Below are 15,266 nucleotides of genomic sequence, written 5' to 3'. Positions count from 1 at the left end.
TGTTGTCCTGTTTGATGAAGCTTTGGCCAGCCTGTCTTTCTGCTTGTCTCGAGGTGGTGGAGGCTCTATCCAAAATCCAGCAGGATCAGTAGGTGACACGCGTCACCTTTTTGGCCTTTTGGGGAGGTTGGTGGGTCTGCAACCCTGCTGATGAGGGTGGAAATGAGAACGATGGAGCTTCACAGCATAGCGAGATCTGAGCTGATCCCTGCCCACAACAGCTCCGGGTGGGCACCGGGTCCTTCACCCCAGCAAAGCTTTTTGCAGTACAGCAAGTAGCTAACTGCACCAAACAGAGGGAAGGCAGATCTTACAAGATCTTACATACAAGCGATAAAGAGATATTAGGATGTGCCGTCAGCTGTGTCCCGTAGCTCTCTTCCCCCCTCCCCCGTGCCCTAAATGACATCAGCTGTCTTGTACTCGCTGCCGAAAGGCGCCCAGCTCGCAGGAGGAGGAACACGACCACTCTCTTTAGATGAGATTTTAAGCAGAAACAGAACCTCAAATGGAAAGTGAGTAAGATTAAAGCACTGTAACCTAGATGATTACAAAAGGGGAAACTGTTCAGACTAGAACCTGATTGGAGATAAACTCTCCCAAAGGTTAAGCGCATGCAATAAATATCTCCACCCCAGCTATTGGCCCAGACTGCGCTTAGCTGTGAATGGACCAATCTAGAAAACTCAAGAACCCATATTTCTCCTCCCATTTGCAGACCAGTTTTACACTCTATGGCTCCAGGACACGACTTCCAACTCACGCCAGCCTGAATGAGGGTGATGCGGGGCATCGTTTGTAGCGGGACGGTACTTTTCATAGCCCGCTGAGCCTTTGCGGGTAACGGTTCTTCTAAGGTAGACACTGTTCTAACATTAGTGCTAAATTAGCAGTGCGGTTATACTACCAGCCCTTAATTGCTATAAGTGTAACAAACCGGTTCGATTTGTCATTCAGCTGTTGTCGACAGGAAACCACTAACAGCAGTCAACTGACAACACCAAGAAAAATTAGGGTTTCTCTTTCAACGTGTTCTAAGGATTAAAACTTATCAAGGCGAGCTGATGTTCTTAAGTACGCATCCTGCAAGGGATTTTTTAACTCTGGTGGACAACTAGGATCGACTGGGATATGATTTAATCTGATCAAAGGAATCACCAGGTAAGTGCAAATGATTTTCCATCACTCTTGCTTCATTCCTGATGGCTGTTTATTGCCTGAAGCTCCACTGGATGCATCCCCTTAGAGCATTTAAAGATTTGGCCCATGTCTAGTTATTGTCTATGGACCAGTGGTAATTAAGCCCTTAAAGATTTGGAGTGGGATGTTCAAGGGAATGGGCCATATTGCTGCTGCGGATCGGAGCAGGGTGCATCTCTTTCTTTCCTTCTGGCAGTGTCCCAGTGCTGAAATCGGGGCACTCCCTGAGGTGGGACCGGTGGTATAAGTCAGGACGTGACCCAGCGGGTTCTCTCTTGGGCACAAATCAACCTCTTTCTCTTAAAAAAAAAGAAAAGTGGATGAAAGCCCTTTAAATAGCAAGGGGTGAATGAGTTCCTTTCAGCCGAATTCCTTGGAGAAGGGAGAGAGGGGAGAAAGTGAAATCAGGGACCCAGTTCTGAATTTATGGGGAAGGGGAAGTTTGAAGGCTCAGGCTCCAACTCAGCAACCTTTACTGATTTGAACCCATGGATGCTGTATACGGTGCAGAGAAGGGTTGAGGCTTTAATTCCCCTTCTGTCAAGAGGCGCACTTGGGGCTGAGGATCTTTGCTTACTTTGCCCCACAGACGGGTTGGTTGGTCTCCTTGGAGGTAATATTTTGTTTTCACCAGCTCCTCCATTCAAGCTGCTAAAACCAGTGGCAGGTTAACGGCGGTTGTGGGCAAAGCTTCTGGCAAACTGGAGATCTCCAACAGAGTTATAGGAAGGTTGGACTTGTCGCTTCTCTCCCTAGTCACTTCCCATCCCCACACATGCAGAGTCTATACTAAATCCGTAATTTTCACTCTTGGTTAAAATTTAGGCCAGACTCAAATTTCTGCAGCGCTCTAACTTGGAGCATGGATATCTCAGAACCCATCTTATTTGCTTCTGGGAGGGAAGAGAAGTTGCAACATCTTGGGTATTTGCATCTCAGACCTCCTCAGGTGTTTACTCGGGGCTTTGTGGCCAGTGATGCCTGGCAAGGCAACGCTCTTCAAGGTGCTTCAGTTACCCCACTTGTGAAATGGGGACATTTCTTGCCTTTCTTGCGGGGCTGCTGTGGTATTTAATTGATTACAGATCTTTTAAGAGTGCAAAATCAGGACAAGGTATGTACACTGTCAGCAGGGAGGATTCCTGCTGCACACAGAGCAAGCACACGTGGTCCTTGCTTTGGTACGTGCAGGAGAAGAGAAGGTAGATGGAAATTAAGAGAAAAAAGGACAGCTGCAGGGCAGCAAAGGCACCCTCATTAATATGCTCCATTAGTCATTCTGTCAAGGTTTAAGTAATTTTTATCAGAAGTTTTGAAGGCTGCAGAGCTTGTGATTTCTTGCCCACATTTTGTTTTTTCTCCCAGAGCTCCTGCAGCGTTATCATTATACTGATGCACAGAAATCTGTGGAAAAAAACCTTCTGGCCCGTTCTTGGTTTGTTCTGCCAAAATAGGCCTACTGCTGCACCTTGAGGGTTATGAAGTCCAAGGCTGAATTTTCTGATAGAGGAGGAAAGACCCAAGACACACTTAAATGAAAATTTTGCAAAGGTGCTACTGATATTTCTTTATCTGCTTTTCTAGTGACTTTCCATGTTCTGCTTAATCAGTGTGGGGTGTTCTGGCATGCATTTATACCCTGGGCTCTCAGCTGAGATGCTGTGCTCCCCAGCCTCTCTTAAATAAGCCCACAATGTCCCGGGCTGAGCATCCCACTTCTGCACAATTTGGGCTGTGTGTCCATTTGAGACAAAGTTATCGGTATCAGCTCTTTTATTTCTGCTTTGTGACTTTCCTCTTGACTGACCTTTCAGCCTTTAATTCTCAGTGGCACCTTTATGGGCACATTAGAATCTAAAAAGGTCTTGAGGCCGTATTTAGGTGCAGACAAGGCTTTTTTTCATCTCAGTCAGGTGTGGAAACAGGTCACCATGGATTTCACAGGGGTCACGGCACTGTGTTGAGCGAAGTAGGAACACTTGGGCGCACTATTACTTCATCATTATTTGTCTTCCTTCCTTCCCCTCATTCTTTCCATTCTCTCTATGTTAAAAAGGGAGTTTCCTCGCTGCTCTTCCACGGTTGAAGAGACCCTGGAGGCAACCAAGCGTTGACTCCATGTGGGTGAGCTGCCCTGTAGTCAATCGTTTCCCGCAGGCCCATAGGGTTCAATCATGGGCAAGAATTTAGCAAGATACCTGGGGCTAAATCCTGCTGGAGCGCTCCGGAGCCCCAAAGTTTCCATTCACAGCCTCATTTTATGTGGTGCAAGTCAGCTTTCTCATTAGGTCGGCACCACATTGCAAGATTAGAAGTAGCTGAGGGGCTTAAAAAAAGACGCAATTCCCCCTTGGCAGAGGTCTGGGCAACAGATTACAGCCTCAGGGTCCTGCTGCTCGTTGTGGAAGAAGTGGCTGCACCGCTGGACATCACTGTGAAACTCAAAAGAAAGTACATCCCTGTACAAAACAGGATATACAGGGTCATGGTTATTGCTTAAAAATAAATGCTAAGGCGCAACATACGCAATAAAAACGTAAACCAGACCTCCAGTATTTCATGCTGGACAAGCCATGTGCTTCTCACAGGTCAGCCTGTTTTCCATGTCAGGGTTAAATCCATGTGAATTCATTTCACTGGCCAGCCAAAAATATCCCCCCCAAAACCAAAACTCAAAACACAGCAGCTCCTTGTGTTGAAATAAAAAATAGGTTTCTAATTGTAATTTTTTCCAAGAAAATGTTGCAACTGAGCCGGAGAACAATGTTTCTGTGGTTTCACGGAGCAATTTTGCCTTTGTTAATGTTGGTCAGTTTTAATTTGGAAAACATTGTGGGCTTGCCTATTCAAACTTCCAAACCCAATTATAAATTCCCCAAGGAGAGGGACACAGTTGAGCAAAAGGTGTGGAAAGTGGTGATCAATGAGGAATTTTTGCAAGAAGGAACGTTGCTTCATTTGCTGGAGTCACTGTGAAGAAGGAGGGAATAAACTTCTTGTCCACCATGGGCAGGACAGGCAGGTGTAGGTCTTTCAGTGAAGGAAATTGGTACTGATCGTTAGGAATCCATTTTAAGGCTATGGGGATTGGAGGGCTGGGATAGACTGATGGGGAGCAGTGGGAATTTCCAGCATTGAAAGCTTTGACACGCAAGTTAGGTAGTCTCTCAAATTCAGTGTAGGTCCACCAGATTAATAACCTTCTAGGGGCCAGTCCTACATTTCTGTCATCCTGCGAAATATATGTGACTTCTGAAATGAAATGTGCTTTTCAAAATCTCTCTCCTGCATTTCCCCCTCTTTGATATTTATATATTTACGAAATTATTCTCCAAATTTGACCAAATCTTACTGATCGTTTCTGCTCCTCTGGAAACTGTGAAATGTGTTACTGATCAAAAAGCAGCGTGCAGGACCCCTCGGGTCCTGTGTGTCAGGCACGTAGGAGACAGAGCAGAAATAGAAAACACATGGTTTACAAATGAATCCTTTGCTACCTAATGACGGGAGAAGAGTGAAAAATTATTCAGTTGTCCGGGAAGTCTGGTCTGCCTTATTCATGGTTGAATATGCAATACTTTTGGTGGGTGGAGGTTGGTTGAAAATACTCTTTGTGCCATCTGCTTAAGGGTCCTTATGGCCATGAGGCAAAAGAGGCGATTAGACCCGTGCCCACCTCCCCGGGGTCCCAATTTATTACATTATGGTGTGTCCTTGTACACAGAAGTTCACAGCCTCCCCTTTTCTCAGATCTCTGTGCTTCCCGGGGTTACGGTGGCTAGTGGTGAAGGATCGCCAGGTCACACAAGGTGTCCTCATAATCAGGTACCCGTCTTCTCCATGAAACCCTGGGGTGGGAAAGAAAAACCTTGCCAAAATGCCGCGGGCAGAGGAGCTGCGGGATTTCTTTCAGTCCCGCCGCTTGCCTGCCCAACACCTGAGCCATGATGGTATCCACGTTTATGTGAGTAGCTGCTGATGGTGAATGGCTTGGAACCATGAAAATTTTGGGCAGAACATCTCAAAATATGTGTATGGGAGGACGATGCTTGAGAAGTGGGCTTTGAATAGAGGTTAAATTTGATCTATAGAAAAATCAAGATTTCACCTGCAATATGTGATGGAAGGAGGGAGAGCTAAGGTCATACTAAGCAAATGAAGAAATTGATATAAAATCTTTAACTTGACTTTTATCTCAAGAGTTTTCCCTGGCTGTCTCTTATGTATTTGGGCTTCACCATTTTAAAAGCACAGGAAGAAGACCACAGCTGCTCGAGACATTAATATAGCAAACGTGCAAGGAGAATTATTCTTTTTCCAGTGAAAGATGCCAATATGCATGGTGGTTTTGTGACAGAACCTTTTCAGGGCTGGCGATTTCCGATGGAATGCTTTCTTTTCCTGGAAATTTTGGTGGAGAAGTGGGAAAAAACGTTCTGTATAAAAGTCACTGGGTGGGCTGCCAATGAATAACAACTGTGCACAGAAGGGAATCGTGAATATGGGACTCTGTACAAGACAGGTCTTAGCCAGGAGGGAAAAAATCCTAGCTGTTTACATGCAGTCCTGCATGGACATCAACCTGTCCTGCTGATGCTAGTGAGAGTATGGACACTGGCAAAGCAAGAAACTTGAGGAAATAAGATTTCTTCTGGCTCTGATGCAATAGAATTAGACCAGATCAAAGATGATGTAACCTGAGAGTGGATCAGCCCCATCCCTCCTGTGCCATAAATAATGACTTCTGCAATAGACCTGGCTGCAAGGTTTGGCCTTGTTTTGCTGCATTTCTATCTCCTTCAAGCACCAAAGGGAAGTTCAAGTGTTCTTTCAATTCTGAAAGTCAAGCTCATCTTCTAATTTTGAATAAGGGATTAAAAATGGTGGATTTTTTTTTTTTTTTTTTCTTTACTAGCATCAAAAGGGAAATAATATTGAGGCAGGATCTTGGCTGCTGCAAGCAGCCAAGAATAGGCATGGTGTGAGCAGTGTAGAGGAAGCCTGGCAGGGAGGACTGGTGTGGGTAGGAAAAAAGAATCAGCACCATCATGTCCAGCATAGGAAGGCTCTTGGGACCAAGGACCACACGCTCCTCCAGCAAGGTTCTGTGAGGGCTGATCCTGCCTCGGGGCAGAGGGCTCTGCTAGATACTTCTCCAGTGACTGTTTTTTTGCAAGCGGTTGTACTGATACCGGACAGTGGAAATTCACATTTCTATGAGGTCGCCAGAAAGGTTATCTGTTTTAAAATGTTTGCATTTCACCTCATTAGTTCTCTTATTTATATGTGAGAAGAAGAAAAAGAAAAAAAAGTCACTTTCTCCCTCCGAAAAAGCTCTTCCTAACTGGGGCCAGACAAAACCTCTTTGTGGTCTCTGCTAGCAGAATATCCCTCAGTCACCATCAGCCAAAGCCACTGCTGCATTTTCATCCCAGTCCCTTGAGATAGCCCTTGCAACGCCCACGGGATTCAACAATAAATAACAATAGTGAAACAAGAGGGAACCCACCGCCACCCTGCACTCGGGGTGGTCTGGTACCTGGGGCTACACAAGGTGCCTATGTCTGAGTGTCATCCCAAACACAGTGACGTGTTTAGGATAGTAAATCAGGGGAAAAGGGACAGCCTGTCTCTTGGAAAGCAGAGACCCAAAAAGCAGGCGGTGCAACCTGAGCAATCAGGCTAGGCTTTCCTAAACGCAGTCCAGGAGCTAGCATGGGATGGAGACTACAAGGGGTTTGGATGCAGCCACCTAATTTTGAAGGGTGGGAGAACGAGCCCCGATATCGCCTATTTTACTAGTCGAAATGCCGCCTCAGAGAGCTCAGAAAGTCGAAGCGCTCAAAATGGAGGCTGGTGGGTTGGTTATAATGCGTCAGCGTCTTCCAGAAGCAACAGCACGTTGCATTAAATAAGCTTTTCATCTCCTAGAGGAATGGAAACAGGGAGGTTCAGATGGTAAATTAGGTTACTCGTTCTTAACAGGGAAGAGGAAAACATGGCCAGACCATGAAAACAACATCTGGAGGGAATAAGCTACCCAGCTTTTGCAGCAGCAGTATAGGGAAGCAGTCCTGGGGGCCAGCTGGAAGAGGAGAGAAGCCTTCGTCCCTCTCGGTGGTTTCAGATCAAAGCCTTCAGATCACCTCTGCAGCAGACACCTTAAGAGGAACACTTTTGGTTCAATGTAAACTGGATAAAATGCAGTGGGAGTGGGCGCCGCTGCAGAAGGAGGCTACGCAGCGGGCCGCTAGCGCAGGTGTCTGGCTGTGGGAGCATTCTGGTGGGCTGTGGGTCAACTGGAGGGAGGGTCCCACATTTTCTGGTCCCTCCTGCATCCTGTGGAGTGGTGGGTCCTAGAGGTCTTTCTTACAGGCAAGCCTAAAAGCCCACGGGCATTTACCCTATGGGCTGGACCTCTGGTCTCTGTGCATGTCTTATAGAGAACTGTAAAAAGTAGCAGAGACAAGCCAGCCTTGGGATCGCACGCTTGTGTAGAGGCCTGCAAAAATACTGGAGAACATCTGGGGACTGACCCAGACAGACCCTACTCATCTGGGTGAGATTACAGCCTGTGCTTTCGGGTCGGGGAAGCGGAGGCAGATGGAGCCCATCTGGGGTGACCCAGAAGCTGCATATGAGAGACTTTCTCTCTTTTTAGTGCCCTTTTTCACATGCTTTCTCAGTGGTCTCCCTCCAGCTGCTTTCAAAGGACATCCCTGGGCTGTTGCTTCATGATTTCTGAGTAAGCAAACTACAGAAGGGCACTCTCTGCCTGGGCTTCTTGACTCTGGGTCTCACCTCATGGCCATGAGATGCCCAGCCTGGAGGAAACAGAGGAGGCACAAGGACGAAGGGATGTGCCCCAGGTGACATGCAGGGGCACGGCCAGGATATCTTTGGTACCAAAACACCTCCCTGGGATGCAATAGGCAGACCACACCATATCTAATCCTTTTTATTTTCACTTCTTCCTTCTGAGCTGCTTGAACCGTGGCCGCCACTGGAAGGGGCTTTGCAGCAGCTCAGCTGCAGCTGCTGGGTTTCCCCACTGTCAGCATCGGGAGCGTGTCTCAAATCAGAAGCAGGTTTCTGTCTGGAGCTGCTGCGCTATCACCCTATTTCCCAGGATGACTTGGCAGCCACTAGCTTATTTCTAATCCTTTGCTGGACCTCATGGTAGCTCCTCCTTCCTACCTCAGCAGTGGATGACAAGCAGCCTTCTAAAAAAGCAACTTCCCTTTTCATAGGAATAGGAAGTGAAGCTTGCTTAGCAAAAAGAGCTTCTTTGCTCTCTCCATCAAAGGATGAGCCCCTGCCCTAAAGCTCAACGTACTCCAGCTAACGCTGAAGCTGTCCTCTCCTTCCCCAGCCTCAACCCGACCGCCTCCATCTCTCTCCCCTGCCCTTAGCCAAAGGAGAATTGAGCAGGCAAAATGCAAGCTGGCAAGGGAGAAGTGTGACGAATCTGCAAGGGCTTCCTCATTTCTGTATCTCCTTGGTATGCAAACGGCAGGTCTGACTCTGCAGCACACCTGGCTGAGGGGTGATGGGGTGGGTGTCTGTCCTGGCTGTCTTCAGAGTCACCCTGCGCTGACCCTCTGGGGTAAGAGGCATGGCGTGACCCCCGAGCACTCGCAGACCCCTGCTTATGGCCCAGACAGCCTTGCAGCCCTCCATGAGGTTTTCTTCCTTTGTCAGGAGCACAAAGCAGTTGCAGAGCCAAGGCTGATTGCCATGCCATGCATCCCATGGGGGTTTACTGGGAAGGGCACTTCCTAACCCCCCCCCGAGCAGTGCTGGGGCATCAGGCACGTGCATCCTGGAGCAGCTGCTCCCGTCTCACACAGCATCGTGTCCTCAGCCAGCCTCATCTTGTCCTTGGCTCTCATGGCTGGTAAAGGTCCTCTGCCTTGACCTCAGCTTAGATCTGCTCTGCGACGCCTTTCCTCCTGTAAACAACATCAACAGCATGTGGGTGACCTTTAGGTTGTGCATCACGCTCCGTGGTTGTCGGCTTGTGTTTGTCCTTCCCAGTGAGAGCAGCTGAAGTGCAAACTATGTGAGGTCACTCCAACCTCCAGTTGGCTGAGCCCAAGAGTCCCTTCCCTCCCGCCGCCCCATATAACACAATAATGACATCATGCAGTTACCCACAGAGTTTTACACAGTGGTGCTTGGGGGCCTCATCTCTGCATCAGCTTAAGAAAATACGTTAAAAACACCCCAGAGAAGCCAACTCTTTACTCACCTTACGGGAAGCCTCAGGAGTCTGTAGAAACAAAACTTGTGTATTATACAAAATTTATCTCCTAAGACAGAGGCGTTTCAGTCTCCCTATAGAACATGCTGAGGAAGAATGAGAAAGTCACTTCCTCAGAGTCACCCACAAGTCCCTGTCCAGGTCTTCACTCATTACACCATGCTGCTACAGTTGAGTAGGTTCATAGAGGGTTGGGGCTCACTGGAACACGATGCATTTCATCTGAAAAAAGGTCTTTTTTTAATCACAGAAAGGAACTATCATTGCAAAGCCAGTTTGCTCAGCTGTTTCCTAAAATTTGGTGGTTTGCATAGTGGAAACACAATCCATTCACAGTCATTGTAGCTGTTTTTAATGACAGCTGGTAATAGCCTGTGGGTTTTGCTGGGTTTTTTGTCTAGATTCTCTTTGGGTTTCTTGCCTTCCTCGCTGCTATTTTCATTGGCCAGGTTGTCTGGGAAGTGCAACTCCCACCCCCTCCCGGATGATCATTTTTATATTCAAAATAGAGCAAGGAATCCTTGGGGGGGAGAAAAGAGTCAGTTCTGACACAAAGACCTGATTAAAAAAAGAAAGCCCATTAAAAGCATTTGCAAAATCAGGCTGCTCCTGCAATCTGGGGGTATAACATTCAAAGCGGTCGGTCTCATGGACGTGGTGGGAGCCAGAGGTCTCTAACAGAGAAATTCTGCAAGGGTCCTCAGCCCCATGGAGCATCTGTCATGGGTCGGACCAGTGGTTCGTCCGTCCTCGGATCGTGTCTCCAGGAGCAGCTGCGTAGGAAGCAGGCAAGTAGGGAACATCCCACCCCCATCCACATTCCCCTGAGGGTGGGGAGGAGCCCAGCAGGTTTTTCACTATCCTCTTCTTCTTTCCCATCCCTCCTTCACGTGATGCCCCCCTTGCCCTGTTTCCCTTCCCCAAGATCTGTGGGGTAGAGAGATGATGGGGTCACTTACCCAACGGCTGCTAAGATCCAGCCCCGAGGGATGGTTTGCAGGGATGCTGTTCCCTTGGTTTACTGCAAAAGGAGAGGAGGACAAATAAGTGCCAGGCGTGTGCACCCTGGTACCCCCATCCTTCCCTGTCCCCCCAGGGTCTGGCAGGGAAGAGAGGGTATATGTGTGGGGAGGCTGGCCGGAGCTGGACACTGCTGTGATGAGTAGGGGAAGTGCTCTGGCATCCAGTAGTTATCTCTGACACGCGGCTGGAGGTGTTCAAGTGGGGAATTGGAGATATATATCTTTCCCTACAGCCCTTTGCCTCATCTGAGGATGGTGGGAGGGAGCATCGTTCCCTCTGAGACCCGACCCAAGGAGGAGGTCTCTGACAGCATCGAGTGCCTGAGCACCAGCCTGCTACCAGCTTCATTGCTCCCCTCGGGACATGGCTAACGGGTCCTACAAAATGCTGTCCTCTTGCTAGGAAAAGGCAGACTCTGGGATGCAGGGCCTCCAGAAAGAGCCTTTTCCAGGGCAGAAATATGGGCGGCCACACGTAGAGGTGTGGAGGAACACCCCGTCCATCTCCTTACATTCCCAGGGCTGTGAGGACCAGAATGTCCCCACGGCCCTACAGATCACCGTGATGTGCCCTCAAAGTGCTGTGAAACAGAGCATCAGGGGTTCTGGCCAAGCAAGCGTGGCCTGTGCACAATTCCATAAGACTTAGATGTTAGATAGGGGTGGCCTGCAGAGAGGATTTCTCCTTGCTGTACTCCAACTTACCTGTAGCCCACAAGTCTGGCCCATACCCGCATTGGGCAGCAGATAGATTTGAGTTGAAATTTGGGTTGAAATTCCAGCCACTGCAGAAATTGCCATTGAGCGATGCAGTTTTGTGGTAAAAACCCCTCGCACCTGAAGAACCCCAGAGATGCTCCAGGTACCCGAGGAGATGTGCCTGCTTCTCCTGGCCCCATCCTCCTCCTTCCCCCCGCCAGTGCCTCCCACCTCCCTGTGCTGCAGGACCTCAGGTCCTGCAGGACCATCCCCAGCAGACATCCCACCTGGCTGCTACAAGGCCTGGGGTGAGCTCATGAGGAAAGCATGTTTAAGGGAGGTGGGATAAGCAGTCTGCCCTCCTGGTTTTCCCCCCTCTGGGACCTCAAATCTTGGCTCTGCTTCCTGGCCCGCAGCCTCTTGCAGCTCAGCCGAGCATCTGCCAGGTTCCAGCAGGGCGCAATGCTCAATGTAAGCAGCCATTTTTCCTCCAGACAGATGTTTTGATTAGCAAATGACCATTCTGGCAACAGGTGGCAGTTTTCTACTTCTGGAGAGAGCAAGAAGCTTTTGTTATCTTTTTTTTTTTTTTTTTTTTTTTTCCCCCTGTCAAAAAACTTTTTACATCTGCTTAAACTCAGGGTGCTGGAAATCTGTGTGCTCCCACTCCCCAGCCTCACACAGAGCCTTCTCCCATGGGGTGTCCCAGCTCTCCAGAAAGGCCTGAAACAGCCAGATTTTCTGCTTGGTTCTTTTTCTTGGGCCACATTCACCTGGAAAGCATGGCCTAAGCAAGCCGGTAGATTCAGGGCAGACTTAAGTTGCAATAGAAATGGCAAGCTGGCTAGGATTGCAGCAAGAGACCCCAAAATAAGCCAACGGGCTCCAATCTCATTTCTGCAATATGTGCCCCTCACTGAGGGGTAAATTGCAGGAGCGCAGAGCTCCTGGATTTGTCCTCTGGCTGCCCAGGACTGGCAAGGGACAGACATTGCCAAGACCAGTTTGTCCACACTGGCTGTGCTTGAGACTGGAACCTGCAGCAGGACACCACCAACTTTAGCACCTCACCAGCGTTAGCGGGACAGCCCGGCTGCTCCTGGGGGTTGCCCTTCATGCTCTCTCAAAAACCTTTTACACAGGTCAAAGTGTTTGAAAGAGGCCTCAGTGCAAGCACAAGTACAACTTGGTGTATTTATCCAACAAGGACGAGGACTGGATGGGATCTGAACATTGCCAGTAGGGTATTCCCAGTTCTCCAGCAAGGATGCAACACGCAAGCCAGACAACTGCTTCACTCCCCAGCAAAAACCGTGATGCTTCTTGCTCCAGGCTCTCCAGCTCTTCACGGGGACTTTCTGCACTGCTGTAATTCCTCCTTACACAGCCTGGTCCTGCTGAGCAGCAGTTTTTGGCTAAGAAAATCCCCCTGATGTTAGCTGGAGACCCAGTGCTGTGTGTATCATCACAGGAGGTCTCGCTGCCCTCCCACTTGCAGGGAGGGATCTCCAGCAAGACTTTGGCTACTATGTCCTAGAGGACGGTGGCCATAGCCTCCACCTTCTGCCTCTGAGAAAGACCTTCTACATGGTCAGTGCTCTTTATAGCACAGCATACTTTTTGTACCTCTCTTCTAACCACCTCCTAGCAACAAAGCCACTAATAATTAAAAAAAAAAAAAAAAAAAAATATAAAAAGAACTTGACCAAAACCCAGCAAAAGTAGAAAACAGTCACAGTAGTAAACACTTCGGTAGCAAATCTTCATTCAAGTAGCTGATGTCACCAAGATCTTCAGCAATTCTCTACTTTTGTGTCTTGCAAAGCAATCTAAGGGTGTCAGGTTGGGAAATGCAATGAAGAGCTATTTTATTGAGGGAAAGGAAAGCTTCTGGAGAATTTAATGCATCTGGGATGTGCCTAGAACTGGTGAAATTTTATTTTTTTTTCTACTGAACTTTTTTTGTCCTCACTGATGCAAAAATGCAAATCTGGAATAATTAAATTATTGTATCCAAAGTGAGTTGATTTCATCAATTCTTTATGGTAGGGGGAGGACTTGCAAAGAGAAATTCAGCATTTAAACCCCTTCATAATTGGATATATCTGCATTTTCAAAGTATTTTTTTAGGGGTTTTAATGCAACTTCCTTTTAAAACGTGTTTTCTTAAAAAAGACATTCTGATGTTTTAAAATGAAGGGAAATATCTAGTCTTAGTGAACTATGAAAAATACTTTGTTGGACCTGCCTTAGAATCTGAATGGAAAGGGGGTTAATTTTGTGATTTCACTGGGCTTGGGGGCTTTTTGGAGCTGCCCTCACAGTGAAACACTGTTGGCTTGCTTAGGTCTTAACCTATTTTTCCATGGCACAGTTTCACAGGGGTGAGGTAAATGATGAGCCGAGACTTCTGCTTTTCTGCTAGATTCTGTCTTGGTTTTTTCCCCGCACCCGCCCATGCAATCCCAAGGCTGTTTCTCTGTGTCATCCACATCCCTGTTGCAGAAGACATCGCTGCACTCTCATCAGAAACAACTTTTGAGCTCTCTTGCTCTGGTAGCGGAAACCGGGCAACCGCAGTAGATGGTGTGCCCATGGTGCAGGGCTGCTTACCGTAGAGATGAGATGGGCAATAAGCCCGTGCTTGCAGTGCCTCCATCCTACCTTCTGATCTGCTGCAACAAAAGGAGTAAGTGCATCCAGCAGGTCCAATTCGACACTGTCCTGTTTGCTTTAGCTCACTCTGAGTGCTCAAAACAGGCCAAACACCGGTGCAAGGCAGGTCTCCAAACCCTGTGGTTAGCAAAGGCTTGTGTCCATCTCTACCGGACCTTGGTACCTCTGGAGTTCCACATTCAGCTTGATGGGCTGCACCTGTGGGCTATGTTCTCCAATCCTCTTTGAAGATGGGGCAACGATAGGACATTTAGTCACATCCTTTCCTCTCCACCATAAAGATGTCATCCAAATATCAGCAAAAACATTGCTAAAGCAGGGCCTTGTGGTGGGATCTTCAGAAGACCTCCCCTTGGTGCTGGAACATCTGTACGTTCATCCAGCTCTCGCTAGCCAAAATATCGCCTCAACTGCCCCTCTGAAGGTTACTAAAATTACCTTCTGTTGTCCTACAACATGGAGCACACAGCATGTTTCAGATGTCCTATGCAAGCATCCAGTCTGCCTGTGACCTACATGTCTGTCCCACACAAGTCCAGAGCTGGATGCTACACGTTGCTGACCATCCTCGTGTCTCCTGACTTCTTCAGCAAAGGCTTGCTTGACTCTCACAGGAAGACTTCTGCGTCAAATGTTTTTGCTCAAAACTTATCAGCAGCTAAGCTGGGCTATTTTTTGCTAAAACTTTTCATGCGTATGGAAAAATTTTGCGTTGTCTTAAAATTTTTTTGTCCAGTTTTGGTTTCTGGTTGAAAAGAACTTGTTTTATAAATCTTCTTTTTCTGAACTTGAGTAAAGTTGAGTCAACAAGTGTCCCCGCTCTCAGTTATTAAAAATAAACAAACATTTTTCGATGTGAAAACTGGAAATTCACAAAAGGAAATTTTCATGCTTTTCTGAGTTACTGTTTTCTCCCCAGTGCTCTTCTACTGGGGAAAAAACCAAAACAACAACAAAAAAGGACTGGGAGAACTATCCGTTACTTTTCTCAAAATATTTTTGTGAAGCTAATTTTAAAAAAACATTAATCAGAACCAGAAACACTGGGGAACAATGTACATTCACCTCGGCCACCTTTTTTTTGAAGAAAAAAAAAAATTACTTTTTAAAAAATGAAAACTCCACCAGCTGTGGGCTGTGAGCTCACCAGCAGCTCTCCGCATCTGACAACATTTTTCTGTGGTGCTATTTTGGGATTTTGTATAGCACCTGCTGGCATGAAGGATGGTCGCGTTGGCTGCCAAAGGCTGCAGAGGCGACCTGGAGAGTGCCAAGGGTGGATTTCATGGGGACTGTGAATATCTAGAGCAATGCTAACATCTTGTGTGCGTGGGTGGCAAGAAGTGACCTTTGTGGGAGACTTTTCACCGGTTCCATTTCCCACCCGTGCTGGGACATGCTGTTCA

The 15,266-nt window shown here is 47.7% G+C and overlaps 1 protein-coding gene across 1 annotated transcript in view; it reads left to right on the top strand.

Annotated features, from left to right (window-relative positions):
* The first annotated feature begins 1,056 nt into the window (after positions 1-1,056).
* Positions 1,057-15,266, top strand: part of BLK (BLK proto-oncogene, Src family tyrosine kinase) — a 44,157-nt gene continuing 29,947 nt past the window's right edge. The window contains exon 1 of the mRNA XM_049819223.1: positions 1,057-1,161. The gene's annotated coding sequence lies outside the window, so the exon portion shown is untranslated. The remainder of the gene's footprint in view (positions 1,162-15,266) is intronic.

This window comes from Accipiter gentilis, chromosome 16 (genome assembly GCF_929443795.1).
Source record: "Accipiter gentilis chromosome 16, bAccGen1.1, whole genome shotgun sequence".
NCBI lineage: Eukaryota > Metazoa > Chordata > Aves > Accipitriformes > Accipitridae > Astur > Astur gentilis.
This window is presented reverse-complemented; position numbering and strand designations above follow the sequence as displayed.